The sequence below is a fragment of the Dromiciops gliroides genome, chromosome 1 (genome assembly GCF_019393635.1).
Source record: "Dromiciops gliroides isolate mDroGli1 chromosome 1, mDroGli1.pri, whole genome shotgun sequence".
In the NCBI taxonomy this organism is placed as follows: Eukaryota; Metazoa; Chordata; class Mammalia; order Microbiotheria; family Microbiotheriidae; genus Dromiciops; species Dromiciops gliroides.
Genome location: NC_057861.1, coordinates 228,734,825 through 228,752,009, shown reverse-complemented (window position 1 = coordinate 228,752,009; position 17,185 = coordinate 228,734,825). Strand labels below are relative to the sequence as shown.

Sequence of the window (17,185 nt, the reverse complement as noted above, 5' to 3'; positions counted from 1 at the left end):
TGCCTACTCCCCAACCCCTTTCTCCATGTTTGTTTATTCTTTTTCTCACATCTCAATTATGAAAAGTAGCAAGTTCCACTCCATTCTTCCTCCATGCTTCTCTAGTGTATCTGTCACTTTTTATTTTTGTGGGGCAATGAGGGTTAAGTGACTTGCCCAGGGTCACACCGCCAGTGTCAAGTGTCTGAGGCAGGATTTGAACTCAGGTACTCCTAAATCCAGGGCTGGTGCTTTATCCACTGCACCACCTAGCTGCCCCCTATCTGTAACTCTTTTAAAGCTCCTTTCTCTTTCCCCTCTTCAAGAACCACCAGAACAACAAAATCAATTTACCCTCCTCCTCTGTTTTTCTTATTTAACTCCATCATTACTCTTTGAAGACATTGCAGTGTTGAACACTTGTTTTTACCCTTCCCCCTTGGAATGTTGGGTTTTCATTATCATATAGCAATTTACCATTGCTCAAATAAATTTACCATTCTAGATTCATCTAGACTTGTGTTTGTATTTCAATATTCCTAATCAGAATGGGTCTTTTCATCAGAAATACTTGAAAGTCCATTGTTCCATTAAAATTCATTTCCCCCCTTTCAGCATAAGCCATTCTTGATTATGTTTATGTCTTTTGCCTATCAGAATAATACATTCTCAAACCTCTGGTTTTTAGAAGAAGCTGCCAGATCTTGTGTGATCCTGACTATAATTCCTTGATATTTTAATTCCTTTCTGGAATTGTTGTGGGAGTTCTGCTTCTTGGCTGACATTCATGAAACTTTTTATTTTGGATTATCTTTCATGAGGTGACTTAGTGGAGCCTTTCTAACTTTGCCACCTATTTCTAATTGATCTGGGCTGTTTTCATTTATGATTTCTTGAAGCATAATGCCTAGGCTTTTATTTTTAGTTATGGTTTTTAGGGAATCTTAGTAGTAGTAGGCCTTCACCAGTCGCAGACAACCATGGATCAGCGCTTTGAAGAGCCACAGGCCACAGTTGTGGCTGTGCAGTCTGATAGGGGAGCCGCAGCTCCTGAGTGACTTATAACTGATAACTGCCGCATCCCGTGTTCTATCTACCCCATAAGGAGTAGCTGGAGTATCCTCTCCAGGGCGCTGGCTTGGGCAGATCAATATGGAAAACAAGCTGTTGCCCATGCAGCAGGTTTTCCCTCTCCGCCACATGAGTGGATCAGGGAATCTAATTCTTAAATGATATCTCCTTGACCTTTTATCCAGGTCAGCTGTTTTTGATATCAGGTATCTTACATTTTCTAAGATTTTTTTCCAATTTTTAAATTTTGTTCTAATATTTCTGGCTTTCTTCTGAAGTCATTGATTCTTGTATGGTCTCTTCTGATTTTCCAGGATTGCATTTCTTGGATAAGATTTACCACTTTTTTTTTCTAAGCCGCTTATTCTTATTCCAATTCTTCCTCAAGAACTTTCATTTCATTTCATTTTTTTTTTTTCAAAATGCCTTGCTTCATTTCTATTAGGCAATCATGTAGCCCTTGTGGAAAATGTCCTTTTTCTTCCCTTTTGAATCTTGCTTGCATTTGTTATGGGTTTTTTTGGGGGGGCAGGGAGGGGTAATGAGGGTTAAGTGATTTGCCCAGGGTCACAAAGCTAGTAAGTGCCAGGTGTCTGAGGCTGGATTTGAACTCAGGTCCTCCTGAATCCAGGGCTGCTGCTTTATCCACTGTGACACCTAGCTGCCCCACTTGCACTTGTTATGGAGTTAGATTTTATATATATATATATATATATATATATATATATATATATATATATGTGTGTGTGTGTGTGTGTGTGTGTGTGTGTGTGTGTGTGTGTGTGTGTGTGTGTGTGTGTGTGTGTGTATAATGCTGGATCATACTATCTAATATATTCATCTCTCCATCTCTCCAACTGTAGTTTCTAAATTTAGTTTCTAAAAAATTCTAAATTTTTCCCCAGGGAGAGACTGGGTTTGGCCCCACTAGATCTGTGAAGTTCAGAGTTTTGAATCTTTAGGACTCCACCTTGCACTTCATGATGGAGTGTTAAGGGACTTAGAGCACCTAAGCCTGGGCTTTCCAGGTCTGAAGGCTGCAGTACCAAACTGGTCTGGTCAACACTTTACTGGTTCCCACCCAATACTCTTTCCAGTGGCTTCCAAGATCCCCACCCTAAGTCCTTAGGACCACCCTAGGGTTTTCTGGGAGGAGTCCTCTACTCTTACTGCCTCCAGACAAAGAGAACTGCAGACCATACCTATCCCTGGCTGTTATGAGGCTTCCTGGTGCTGGCATTGGCTTTGTTGGTGGTGGCCCTGGCTGATTTTTTTTCACTTCTTTAATACTTTCTTTTTTTTCTAATAATAAACATTTTTATTTATAGTTTTGAGTTCCAAATGTTATCCCTATTTCCCTCCCTGAGGTGGTAAGCAATCAGATGTGGATTATACTTGTCCAATTATGTAAAACATTACCAAATTAGTAATTTTGTATAGGAAAACTTGGGGGGAGAGCAGCTAGGTAGCACAGTGGATAAAGCACTGACCCTGGATTCAGGAGGACCTGAGTTTAAATCCGGCCTCAGACAGTTGATCCTTACTAGCTGTGTGACCATGGGCAATGCCCTGCGAAAGAAAGAAAGAAAGAAAGAAAGAAAGAAAGAAAGAAAGAAAGAAAGAAAGGAAGGAAGGAAGGAAGGAAGGAAGGAAGGAAGGAAGGAAGGAAGGAAGGAAGGAAGGAAGGAAGGAAGGAAGGAAGGAAGGAAGGAGGGAAGGAAAAAAACTTGAATAAAAGAAAAAAATGAAAGTGAAAAATAGCATGTTTCAGTCTGTGTTCAATCAATATCAGTTCTTTCTTTGGAAGTGGATATTATGCTTCATCATTAGTCCTTTGGGATTGTCTTAGATCATTGTATTGTCGAGAAAAGTCAAGTCATTCACAGTTCTTCATTAAACAATATTGCTAAGGGGCAGCTAGATGGTGCAGTGGTTAAAGCGTTGGCCCTGGATTCAGGAGTACCTGAGTTCAAATCCAGCCTCAGACACTTAACACTTACTGGCTGTGTGACCCTGGGCAAGTCACTTAACCCCCATTGCCCCGCAAAATAAATAAATAAATAAAACAAAAACAAAAAAAACCAATATTGCTGTCCCTGTGCACAATGTTCTCTTGGTTCCATTCACTTCACTATACATCAGTACATACAAGTCTTTCCAGGCCTTTCTGAAACCATCCTGTTTGTCATTTCTTATAGCACAATCATATTCCATCAACATCATATACCACAGCTTGTTTAGCCATTCCCCAATTGATAGACATTCCTTTGATTTCCAATTCTTAGCCACCACAAAAAGAGCTGCTATAAATATTCTTGTACAAATAGGTCTTTTTCTCTTTTGGGGGATGTCTTTGGGATATTGTCAACGGGACTTTTTTCCAGAATCGGTCTCTAACCTATGTATACCAGAGCTGAACAGAATAGTCCAAAGACAGGTCAGTCAGGAATTAGAAAGTTTATTTTCTGAGGAAAAAGGCTTGCAAGCAAGGTGGATCTATAGACACATGTGCTGGGGCCCCACACATAGTGGGGGGTCCTGGGGGCAGTGTGGCTCTCAATACTTATATTAGTGATTGCTCAGTAAATTGTAGCCCTAACAACAAGGGGGCAGCAGGCATGTGACAAGTTTGATTCACTGTAGGACTTTTCAACTTTGTCCAGTGTTTGTCTTTGACTAGAGATCACCTGGTGAATTGTGTGACTAGCCCAGAGGGTAAGATCATCCAGACAGTGATCTCAAAGGATTGTTGTCCTGCCAAGATCAAGGCTCAGCTTACTCTCTTGGCCTTAGCCCTGGAAAGCAGGGATTCTAAATTTTACTTTGTCAATATAAATGTACACCTAGCAGTGGTATTGCTAGAACAAAGGGTATGCACAGTTCTATAGCCCTTTGGGCATAGTTCCAAATTGTTCTTCAGAATGGCTGGATCTTCTCACAACTCTACTAACAGTGAAATTAACATCCCAGTTTTCCCACATCCCCTCCTACATCCAATATTTTCCTTTTTCGTTATATTTCCTTGCCGATTTTTTGTACATTTCTAGGATGGAAGATATTAATCACCATAGTTTCTCATTGAATTTCTTGGTAATTATTCCATCTGCTATGAATATCAGAGTTTTTCTGCAATTGTTATGTGGGAGCTGGATTGCCAGCCTCCTGTTCAGGCAGCCATCTTGGCTGGAAATCTTGATGCTATGGTTTTGTCATGTTTTCCTTTTGTAAAAGTATTTCAGTATTTTTTTTTCTTTTGTAATAGTATTACAACAAATACACAGATCCCATTGGCTTTCTTGGCCAATGCAAACTCTCCATGTAGACAATGCTAGAGAGCTTTCATCTGTGAGAACCATAATAATGTGGAAAATAAGTATCTTGGAAAGATTGTGGAGCATAAGTAGATTCTGTAAGTGGTTCCAGTTGGCTAAGCATGTGTTGGAGAGGACTTCGAAGGCATTCATCAAGGCAGGTCAGCTGCTACTATTTCCTCATTTGCCTCAGCTCTTAGGGGATGTCAGTAATTCTTTAGTTACTTGGCACTTGGGTAAGGGAACAGGAGTCTCTGACCTTGGAAGTTCTGAAAGCTCAGGAGGCTGAGCCATAGGGATCTAATAATCACAGTCCTGAGTGGGTGTTGCATGCAGCCTAGCTACTAGCATCATTACCCTAAGGAGTAGGAGGCAACATTTGGGAAGACCTTAAAGACAGCAGTTCAGTGTTATCTGAGAAGAGGGAAAAGGGAACAAGCATTTATTATGCTTTGCACTTTATAAATATTGTTTCCTTTGATCCTCACAACAACTCTGAAGTAGGTGCTATTGTGATCCCCATTTGATAACTGAGGACACTGAGGAAGATCTAAGTGAAGTGACTTGCCCAGGGTCACACAGCTAGTGGTCTGGATAAAATTTGAACTTGTGTCTTCTAGACACCAAGTCCAGTGCTCTGGTCCACTGAGCCACCGAGCTACTTGTTGAGATAAGAACTCATATGGCAGAAATGTCGCCTTTGGATGTGAACCTGAGGATAATTGAGCTAAAGGAACTGAACTCAATTTTTGAGCTTTATTCCCCAGGGACTAAGATAGTTTAGGGGACAGAATGTCCATGAAGTATTGGGGAGAAATGTCTGTACAATTTTTCTTGCTCTATACTCAAAGTAAATATCTCTTTGTAAAAGCTAATCAATGTCAAGTGGTTAAATAGAACTGAGGTGCTAGTAACTGACCCCCTTACATGGAAGGAAAACATCATGTAGGGAGATCAGGCCTTTGGCAGTAGGAGATATATACCTCAACCCCTTAGGGTTAACTGCTAGAACCCTGAACAGCTTGGATCTTGGAGGATCAGAGTACATTTATTACCCTCTTTAATCTTCCCATAAACTAACTGCCTCTCTTTACATTCTCAGGTACACTCTCTTTCTTCCTGATTTCATTCTCTTCTAGAGGCAAGCCTGGAGTCAGAAAGATCTGAGTTTGAATTCAGTCTCAGACAAGTGTCTGAGCAGGTAACCCTGGAATTAGGGTTAGTTGTGTGACCTTGGGTAGTCAATTAGCTATGTGATTTTGGGCAAATCACTTAACCTTTATTTGCCTCAGTTTCTTCAATTGTATAATGGGGATAACAACAGTACCTACCTCCTAGGGTTGTTTTGAGGATCAAATGAGATATATGTGAAGCACTTAGCACAATGCCTGGAACATAGAATGTGCTATATGGATGCTAGTTATTATTATTGACATTATTAGTTCTGACTTCTTTTATGATGTCCTCATTTGCTACTTCAGATGACTTTCTTCATCACCACAAATTAATAACTTAACCAAAAAGCATTTATTAAGTACTTACTGTCCAGATACTGTACCAAGTACTGGAAACACATATAAAAACAAGGAACATAGCTGCTGCCCTCATGTAACTTACATTCTAGTAATACATATAGTGAAGGTTGCATTGGAAGGAGGGCTAGGTTCTTGGTGCAGCAGAATAATTTGGAGATAGCCTGAAGATGGTCAGGAACAACATAATGAATATACTAAAATAAATGACCAAAAGAAAAAAAGAAATCCTGAAAAAAGAGCAACATTAACTTTTGGAAAATGTATGCTTTCTGATGTTCCATTTCATATGTTGCTTTCTTATTTCTCAATCTGATCTCCTTTAAGAGACACAGTCTTGTGTTTGATGGGAATAGCTACTCATGAAAAATGTAGCACTTGGGAGCTTGAGTCTTTCCATCAAAGGTCTCACTCTAGCCTATCATAAGCATTCTCGGTGCCTCACAATTTTAATTTCCAAAAGGTAGACCACATAAAGTAATCATCCATTTAGGGACAACTCACCAACTCTGAAAATCCCAGGTTCCCTAGTTTTTCCATGTTCCTTTTATTCTACCATGTAGATGAGTGGGTAGGGGAAAGACACCTAAAACAAGTTATGCTCCCAGAGTTAGATCATTGTCTTTCTTATCAGCCTAGCCACATTACAATCCTTTCGCATGTATGTGCAGTCAGCTAATGCCCAAAGAAGCTTTGAGCAGCCCCCTTACATCTATCTATTTTGAGTTAAGCACATGCTAATAGAATCTGAAAATTGGAATAATAAACTAAGTGAATCTTAGAGTTGACTATAACCATCCAGGCACCTGAACAACTGTAGTGAGAATATAATTGTAATGAGAACTGCCAGGCTGACAGGTATCCTTTACCCAAACCCACCCACCTTAGGGTGGCTTAGGGTATCATAGAATCAATATACCCTTCCATAATTAGATCCCATTAGTCAGGAGTGACTCCAATAATTCAAAAGATTGCAGAACTATCCTTGAATATAGTATTTCTGGGCAAGAATAGGTTTCTGCAGTGCCTATGATACTCAACCCGGGGGTCATGAAGCCACTATCAATCAATCTGGATGCCACACTTAAAAAGTAAAAGGTTTTATAGCCACTAGAAAATTATACCATAATCATATAGTAGTAGGCTTACGCTAGTCACGGATGACCATGGATCAGCACCTTGAAGAGCCACAGGGCACAGTGTGGCTGTGCAGTCTGATATGGGAGCCCCAGCTCCTGCTGCAATGAGGACATCGGAAAACTGCGCTCTCTGTTGCTTGTCGGTTCCTGTGTCTCATTTGTTTCTCTTCCTCCAGAGCTTAGAGGCCTATCTCAGCTGCGCGCAAGCTGCTCCTGAGTACTGAACTCCATCAGGCACGGTCCTTGGCCATCTCCTCCCAGCTTCCTGTGTCTATTCCCAGAGCCCTCAAGTCTCACTTGCATACATCTCTGTAATGAATCTGGGGGCGTACAGCATGTCTTTGGTCAGAATCATATACGGATATGATTATAGTATAATATGTGATATGGCATAATATAATTATATTTGAGTATAGTTTGTACATATAGACATATGTATGTGTATGTACATATAGGTATATATAGACACACACACATATATATATATATAAATTTGAACTCTGTGGTTAGTATTTTAGACTTGGTTTCTGCTAGCCCAATATCCTTATTTTGCAGAAGAGGAAACTGAGGCACACAGAGAAGTGCTTTTCTACAACCAATTACTAAAAGAGCCAGACTAGAGGTTAGACATGATATGGTAGGTGATAGAGAGGTGTTGTTTCTTAAGCATCAAAGTGACATGAAGAAAGGGGTATTTATAGTTAAATTTTTTAAAAAAGCATTTTTCTGCTTAACCTGATTTCAGCTTGCTGAAAGAAGTTGATACAAAGCAGATTTCAAAGTGAGACAAATAGTGGTTCAATGAAGAGCAGTTGCTGATTGATTGCAAGAAATCTTTATTTTGTGTGGAATTTAAAAATATCTGTGGTTGCCATGGAATAGTGATAGTCATTATAACATATAAAAACAGTAGCATAAAAGTATATTAGAAACTCATATAATACTCATCTCTTTATGAAAATATTATGTGGTTGGAGTTGTAGCATGATCAATAAAATGTTAAACACCATGACTGGATACATTTTTATATTTCTACTTATTAGTGGTATCCATAAAGAACCTATTCTATTCAATGAGAATTTTACAAACTTATAAATTCCGTGAACAAATGCCCAAATAAATTCCATACAGTGATAGAAAATACTCCATTCATAAAACAATGGAAGACAATCAGATTTTTTTTTTTTACTCCTATATGAGGAAATAGGATTCCCTTTGAGTGAGACTTCTCAATAGAAGTCTTCACCTTGAGGCTGGATGACCAATTGTAGCATAATGCTATAGAGGGCATTTTTATTATTCAGGAATAAGTTTGTCTAAATGGTTTCCAAGGTTTCTGAGATTCTATGAAATTGTCTTATGGCTAGGAATATCATGGGAATGTTATTTCTCTATAAGGCTTCTGTTGCCTTTTAAAATTAACTGCTGATAGATAAACCGATAGATAGGTAGATAGGTAGATAGATATAAATTATGAATTAGAGTTTGGATATCTTATATTAAAATGTTATAAGTTATAAGATGAGGAAAAACTCCTTCTGTCCTAAAATGTCCTCTGTTACAACTGGCTTACCAATAAACAACCTGCTTCCCATTGTACCTCTCTTTAAAGTAATTTCTTTAGTTTAAGGCATTATATCTTCAAAGGTACTGTTAAGATACATATAAGTTTACCTGAGGCAGAAGGGAGAAAGGAAAGTCCCATAAACCCCCATTAATATTAGCCATTACTATGTCATATTCACTAGTTTAAATTGGAGAGGCCAAGGTCGTGAGGGAAGGATACAGTGGAGAGGATGAAAAATAATGCAATGGAGAGCATGCTCCTCAGGAAGGGCAGACCTTAGTGAATTGCTGGAGAGAGAGACCTTGACTACTTAGGTGAAAATGTCTCAGGGACAGTAAATGACAGCAACCAAAGACACTGCTATAATCTTTTCAATGATTATTTTAACAACCCTCCAGACTGTGCTGATGGTTGGGGGTGAGGCAGGAGTAGACTTTTTTTTTTTTTGCATAAAAGGGAATATGGTTGTAGGCAGGGTTTAAGCAATCATCTAATCCTGGACATAAACTGAAATGGATGATTCTGTAGGGAAGTCTCTTTAGGGCATTCGCTTTCCCTGGCTCAAAGAGCCAGTAATCACTGAGCAGTGGTATTCAGTGGAAAGAGCACTGGCTTTGAAATTGATAATATGGGTTCAACTTATAGTTGAACATATCATTTCTGCTACTTATTACCTGTGAGACTCTGGGAAAAAGTTACTTCAACCTTAGCTTCCTCACCTGTAAAATAAGGGAATTGGATTAGAAGATCTTCCTGCCCTACATCCTGTGATTATAGTCCCAGAAAACCCAAGGGGTCCTACAGTTGATGATCCACGATGATAGAATCCAAAATTTCTGTAACTTCCTTGGACAATAAATCAGGATTTTGATGTTAAATAAAGTGAAAGGCTAGTCCAATTAAGCACACAAGGTGTATTAATTTGTTTATGGATTCTATCTGATAATCTTCCTTTCCTTCTCTTTCCCCTTCTTCTGATTTACTGCAGAGGAATGGTAGCTACTGGTATGTTACTTATCTTTCAGGAAGAAGAAGGAAAACACTAGCGATCTTTGGAACTACTGAGAGATAGAATGGGCTGTGTCAAGAGGTAAGCAGCTTCCCCCCACTGGAAAACTTCAAGCAAAGGTGAATGATCCCCTTTTAGAGATGTGGTAAAGAGGATTTCTGGTTAATTGTGAGTTGGACAAGATGATCTCTGTGGTCTCTTTAAACTCAGAGATTCAGAGATTCTGTGACTAATGGTTCAGAGGTTTCTGTTTTCTTTTTTCCATTCTTTCAATAAAAATATTCTGTAATAATGTGAATGGTGTGCTTGCTTTTGGAAAGTCAGCCTCAGTATGCCAACTTCTAGGTAACATATAGAGAATCTTCACAGGATTTCTGGTGGTAGCAGTTAGTTGAAGGAAATGAGGAAACTTCACACAATATGCACAGGCCCTTTATGCCAGCAGTGCCTAAGTTGTGACACAATAGTTAGTTGGATTTAGATGAAGTAGGCTGAGTTTTGACAATCATATTCTTACTGCCAAAGATTCAGAAATAAGGGAATTCTATTATCTTCAACAAGATCTTTGATTGCCTGAAATAGAAAGAATATCAAGTTAAGTTCATATTTAAATTAAGCTTAAGGTTTTAAAATACCATTCATATTCAGGAAGTAAGAAAAGATACTTTTTTCCTTAACTTTTTTAAGGGACTCTAGTTATTGTGTTTGTAAGGAAAGAAAATGCTATTCAATTCAGAAAAGTCTTTGATCAAAAGTATGTTGATACATTTTATCATTAAGTCAACCCTTTGCCAAATCCTAAAGGCTGTTTGCCTTTACAAAGACTGTTTGCCCAGGAGAAAATGATGTCAAGGGAGATATGTTAAAAACTAAGAACAGAAATTATCATTAAATACAAATTATAAGGATATACTTAGCTGAAAAATAAATTATCAGAGAAAGCCCTCCCCATCCCAGAAGTAGGGAGTACATTCCAGACAGCTTGCATTATGGGTGTTAGGGACATGCTTTAGGTGTGGCTCTCAAGCCAGCATCCTCTCAATTCAGGTTTGATTTTGGGACAAAATGAGGCACTTGCAAGTCACTGAACATTTAACAAAAGAAGAGGTTTACTTTGCACCAACATGGCAAGGATATACAGCAAGGATACAGTGTCACTTAGAATCTCTGGATGTGGCCCCCTGGCCATCTTGAAACACATGTGGTCACTTATCAGGGTATGCTGATTTGCATGGTCTCAGGCACCAACCAGATCTGAGAGGCACCAAATATATGCTTCTGTGAACTTTTGTGCCCCAAGACCAGGAGGAGAATCAGGAAAGGTGAGGCCAATCAGCTCAGGGAAGTTAGGGAAACTGTGCCAGGAAATTGTTGGTCCCATCAAATACCTTGGTTGCAAAGTCTTAATGATCTTCTAGGAACATTTTACCATTTAAATGTCTAGAGAGTCTTCCTGTCATGGGTAGTAGTACTAAGGGAGGGAAGGGGAAGAGGGGAAAAACACAATCCAAAATAACAAAAACGTCAATTCTGGGTCTTTCCTCTTCCCTTTGGAATGACTGAGTCTCAAGTCACGTAGAGAACCATCCTCCTAGCATGGGCAGTACTAAGGGGAGAGAAAGAAAGACAAAAAAAAAACAACCCACAAACCAAGACAAACAAAGCCAGAAGTACTAACCCTTTCCTTCATCCTTCAGAATGACTAAATCTCAAAGTGTTACAGTCTGGTCTGTGTGATGGTTGATGCCAAGTTTGGAGTTCACAGTAGATCTTCTAATACGAAGTGGTGATAATGAACCAAAGATGTACCAGAAAAACAGAACCACAGCACAGATAATGACAACTCTAGTACAGGAGAAGATTTTTTTCTCCTGATGTGAGGTGGTGATGAAGAGAAAGATCAACTCCAGAAACATCAGGTCCTTCACATGGACACTGCAGGCACACTTTACAGTTTTTTATTCTGCATCAGGGTCAACTGTAGTAAAGTGTCTAAATGGTCATAAACCTCTTGTATGTAGACCATGCTGGGCTTTAAGGAATCTAGGTTGATACTGAGGCTCTTCCTGTACCATCGCCCATTCAGTGTCTCCTGGTCCACAGGCCAAACCCTCCCCTTTTCTGAGAGCTATATTAGGGCATAGGTACAAAATCTTTGCCTACTTAGAGGCTTCTATGGAAGGACTGCTCCCATTTCCCCACAGTGCTTAAATAAGGATTCTTCCCCCACCCACATCCAGTGACTCAGAATAATCACGAGGTCAACTAAGGAATATCCTTTCTTCCAAGTAAATACATACCTACCATAGCAACAGCTTCTACTCCCTCATACTTTTAGAAAGCAAAATACCTCTCAACAATACTGCTTCCTTTATCCCCCAAGGCCTGTATCAGGAGTTCCATGAACCATCGAAAGGAAAGGAAGTCTGCCAATTGAGGGGAGCCTGAGCTACTTCTTTAAGGTGTATTGAGCTCTTTTTGAAGGTAAGCATCTTGAGACTAAGGCAGCTTTTTTTGTTTGTTTGTTTGTTTGTTTTTTTAGTGAGGCAATTGGGGTTAAGTGACTTGCCCAGGGTCACACAGCTAGTAAGTGTTAAGTGTCTGAGGCCGGATTTGAACTCAGGTACTCCTGACTCCAGGGCTGGTGCTCTATCCACTGTGCCACCTAGCTGCCCCATAAGGCAGCTTTTTACTGGAGAAGGAATAAGAAAAGGCCAAAGAGGATCTGCCAGAACTGTGTCCAAAAACAGTTCATTCTTATCAGTCAAGTCCTTTTGAAGACTGGATCCAAGAAACTGCTGAACAAGGGAGCCCTTCTTCCAGATTAGCATTGAATTATCATGGCTTCTGGGAGGTTGGATGATTGACATGGGAGATCAGATGCATAACAATGAAACTATTAATCAACCTTCTTACCCTGAGATGGGAGAGTATCATTTTGCCACTTGGGGGAGGTTGGAGACCATTTGGGTTAGGGAAAGCTGTCTTGTCTTTGGTGAGGGGATCATTTGATTTTGTTCCTAGCATAGCTTGGCAACACCACTGGAATTACAAATTGACACTGGACCCACTCCCCAACCTCTGCTACTCTTGTAACAGCATCAGCTCGGTTGTTTAGCATATATCTCTGATAGGTACTAACATACCCCACAAACAATTGTGTGCAAGTGGGAGGCATTGGAAAAACTTCTCCATTGGTCTTGACCCCAAAGGAGAGACCCTTTGATTGTCCAATCCTGTGCTTTCCAGACTCCAGACCACTTGAACTTGAACTAGTTTCTGGCTGCCCAGAAACTAGTGTAGATGAAGATCTCTTCTGCTCCATTTTCAAGGCATCTCTCACATGCCAGCCATATAGCCTGAAGCTTATCCAACTGGAAGCACTTACCAATACCTCATTCTCTATAAATAGATTACTGGCTATTTAAATCCAGTTGCATATACCTCTGTTGTAGTGGAAGGACCTGTAATATAAACAGGAAAAATGACATTCCTCAAAAGTTGGGTCCTTTTAGGTGGGAGCCTACTGAATCAGAGGAAGAGCTTTGGGTGTGCATTCTGACAGCAGTGTTTGCTGAAGCCATAACCATCTCAACCTGTTCCTCAAATTTCACCAACCAATCAGCCCATACATCTATGGTGGTATGGAGAGGAAGACCCATACTTAAATTCTGAAGCCATTCAGGTTGGGGTTCTGCTCTGAAGATGAGATCTAATTGCTCCTGAGATAACCTGTACATAGTGTGTGGCAGGTACTGGAGGGGCTGAATAATTCCAATCTGTCAAATTTATTGCCCAATCTCTCTGTTGACATCCAGTCTTGCATCTCCAACTAGACATCTCAAACAGAATGTCCAGTAGACATCTTAAACTAAACATGTCCAAAACATAACTTATCTTTCCCTTAAATTTACCCCCTTTCCTACATTCTCTATTACCATGAAGAGCATCAACATCCAGTCCCTTAGGTTCACAACCCAGGAGTCATCATTAGCTCCTTACTATCTCTCATCCCCTATACCAATCTATTGACAAGACCTGTTGATTTCTCTTTTGCATTTCTTGCATATGCCACCTTATCTCTTCTAATACTGCTTGCACTCAGGCACAGGCTTTCATTACCTCAAGCCTGTACTATTGCAATAGCCTGATGGTGGGTCTGCCTGCCTCAAGTCTCTTCCCACTCCAATCTGTCCTACATTCAACCAGTATAGCGATTTTATAATGCAAAGGTCTGATCAGGTCACACCTTCCCTGCCCCCCCCCCCAATCAATACACTTCAGTGGCTCCCTATTGCCTCCAGAATCAAATATAAAATACTGTTTGATGCTCAAAGAAACATTGGCCTCCTTGCTTTTCCAAAATCAAGACACTCCATCTCTCGGATCTAGCCATTTTCTCTAGCTGTCCTCCGTGTCTAAAATGTTCTTTCCCATATCTATAACGTCTTTCCTTGGCTTCCTTTAAGTCATGACTAAAATCTCATCTTCTTTAGGAAACATTTTCCCAACCCCTCTTAAATCTAGTGCCTTCCCTCTTTTAATTATTTCCTTTTTGTCTTGTATATACCTTGTTTGTGCTTGTTGTCTCACCCATTAGACTTGAGGGGTTTTGGCTCTCTTTGTACCTCCAGTACTTAGGGCTGTGTCTATCACATAGTAAGCACCTAACAGAATGTTTATGGATTGACTTTACCCTCCGTGCCATCCTCCTCCAGCACTGAGAGGATTGCTCCATGTGAGTGGGAGCCTTCACTCTGTTTCATTTAGAGTAGTATTCCTATGCCAGAAGAACATTTGACACAGAGTTCTATAAGCGCCTTACCTGACCCTCCATGTCTGCAGTACCCTTTTTCTACTTCAAACATAATGTGTGCCATGAAGCCATCTTAACCCATTTACTGACTAATATGCTAAATGGTAGGAGCAGGCCTGACTCAGGGCAGTACTCTTATTTCAACTTCAAAGTTGGAACAAAATGAGATACAGATTATTCAAATGTTAATAAAACAAGCATATATAGCTCCAACAGAACAGCAGCATTTAGACAAGATAAATATCACTTCTCACCCTATCCCAGCCCTGGGCCTCCTCATGGATGCCCCTGATCAGGGCATGTTGCTTTTTGTGTCCTTCAGTAAGCAGGACACCCCATCAATCTGGTCAGAGCCCTTCAGGAAGCCATGTAAAGGAATGTGGAGTTTGAACCTTAGCCAGCTGAGCCAATTGAGTCCCTAGAACAACTTTGTCATCTTTAAGGGGGGGGGACAAAGCTAGCATAATGTACATGGGAAGGGGATCCCTGGTAAATAGTAATCCTATCAAAATGTGCAACCTTCTTTGCCATACCTTCATGCATTGCCATGAAAACTCAGGACCTAGGAAATGATGTCTTGCTGGTAAAGCAGATATCCCAGAATTCCGCAGTCCTGGGGTACCTTGCTTGTGATTTAGGATACAGTTCCCATGGTTCCTACAAGCCTCAGAGGTTGAACTTGAGAAACCATAATGACATTATTGAAGATGCTATTCTATTACTGATGTGAGAGAAGCCATAGTGATTGCCAAGAGCAAAGGAGGATGGAAACATTCAGATTGTGAGTTAAAGATGAGACTGGAACTCTGTTTCTGACCTGGGTAACCAGGGGGGCTAGTGAAGGATCTTGTCCCAGCTAACAATTCCACCCTACTCAGGGAATTTTATGTCTCCTTAGAGAGAAGCAGATTCTCCTGCTTCAATTTCTTGTTCCCTTTCCTTGCTCTCCTGGAGGCTAGACAAATCCATTTTATTCAGGTAAAAGGGTTCCTTTTCACTGTATATGTTATTTAAGATGTGTATAATGGCGGGGGGGGCAGGTGTTGGCACCTTGGGTTTTAAGGATTCATTGCCTCATTTATGAGATCCCCCTTCTGGTTAGCTATATAAAACAAAGCTCCTCTTGTCAATCTCTTTACTTCTTCAATTTATAAGATAAGAGAAGAACAGAGGATGTAGAGGAAGGAGGAGCAAGTATACAATGTGTTTTTACTGCTACCCATCCACATGGAGGATTGTCAAGCCTGCTTTTAGAAATACAAGATGAAGGAGCCCTTTCCCTTCCCATGAGGGAGAGAGCAGAAACAGATATAGTCTACTTTCTGTCAGCTTAATAGCAGTAATGGAACTAGCAGCATCTTACTGCCTGCCTTGACTGATTTATCTCTCCACATAGCTGTCATTTGAGTAACCATGAATGCATGCTGCTTCTGATCCTGTTTTATCTTTTGTATTTCATTTTTTTCTCATCTTTATTGAATTTATATTTTAGACTGAACAGACCAGATAATAAAGTTGTGAGCATCAAAAAAAAAAAAAAAAGCTCAGGAGAACTATCAAAAGTACCCTTCAGCAACTGCATCTGGTACCAGCAACAGCCAAATCTGGTGAAGAACCAGCTTTGAGGGGAAACCTGCTTGATCCAGAGCAGCAGTGACCTAACTTGTCAGCCAAGACACCATGCCCTTCAAGCAAGGGAATGAGTGGTCCACTGGCTATGATACATCCCAAAATGAACTTAGTGGGGAAAATGTGTTGTAGCAACTATTTTAAATTCAATCCAAATCTCTCCAGGGATGGAGCATGTAGAAGAGAGTGTGCTCCTGGTTTGTGATGATGTTTTACCTTGGGACTTGCTATACCTTTTTAGTAAATATTCCTCAAAGCTAATTGATGTTAACTGGTTCAATGATATCAGGGAGATATTAATTAGTAATTGATGTTTATAAGAATGCAGAAAATCAGGGATTGGGATAGAAAGTTCTAGAATCCTCATACCCAACATGTTTGCCCCTAGAAATCTGAAGAAGGCAATAGCTAGTCAACCTCTTGGGACTTGACTTGCTAGTCCAAGCATGGATTGGGAGAGCAAAACCAGAGCCATGTACTATCTGTATAAATCTTTTTTTTTTCCCTTGAAGGCAGTCAGAGTTAAGTGACTTACCCTGGGTTGTATAGCTAGTAAGTGTCTAAAGTCACATTTGAACTTAGGTCCTCCTTACTCCAGGACTGGTGTCTATCCACTGCACCACCTAGCTAGCTCTTATAAATCTTGTCATTAATTCTGCTTATCCTGGGTAGTTTGAGAGAATAGGAAGATAACTTTTTTCTTTTGTTAGTGGCTAGGCTGGAGGGAAGAGACATCAAGAAGACAGCTAATGTTATTTTCCTTAAGCATTGCAGTATACCCATGAGTCTTATAGGAGTACCCAAGTCCAGCAAAGATGTCCTCAGACTGTCTTGGGGAATTCTCTTGAACTTTTGGGAGAGGCATAGCAATCAATAGTGGTGAAATGAATGTGAGACAAAGATAGAAGGTCAAGATGAAAGAAGAGATGTAGTCATATGCTAAGGAATCTACTCTTGCTCTTGGCAAATTCAGATTCTTGGGGTACAGATTTAGTTTGTATGACAACTGTTCAAAGCCACTTAAAATATACATCCAATTAATAGCATAGAAAAGTAAAGCATTTCACAGAAGGAGGGAGTAGGGGAATAGGGAGATCTGTCAAGGGAGAAAAGGGGAGTATTTGTACTTTAA

General features: G+C 40.1%; 1 long non-coding RNA gene across 1 annotated transcript in view; it reads left to right on the top strand.

Moving 5' to 3' along the window:
• LOC122735001 overlaps positions 1-12,068 on the top strand; it is a 119,435-nt gene extending 107,367 nt beyond the window's left edge. The window contains exons 3-4 of the long non-coding RNA XR_006354092.1: positions 9,625-9,689; positions 11,992-12,068. This is a non-coding gene — a long non-coding RNA (uncharacterized LOC122735001). The remainder of the gene's footprint in view (positions 1-9,624; positions 9,690-11,991) is intronic.
• Positions 12,069-17,185: the final 5,117 nt, after the last annotated feature.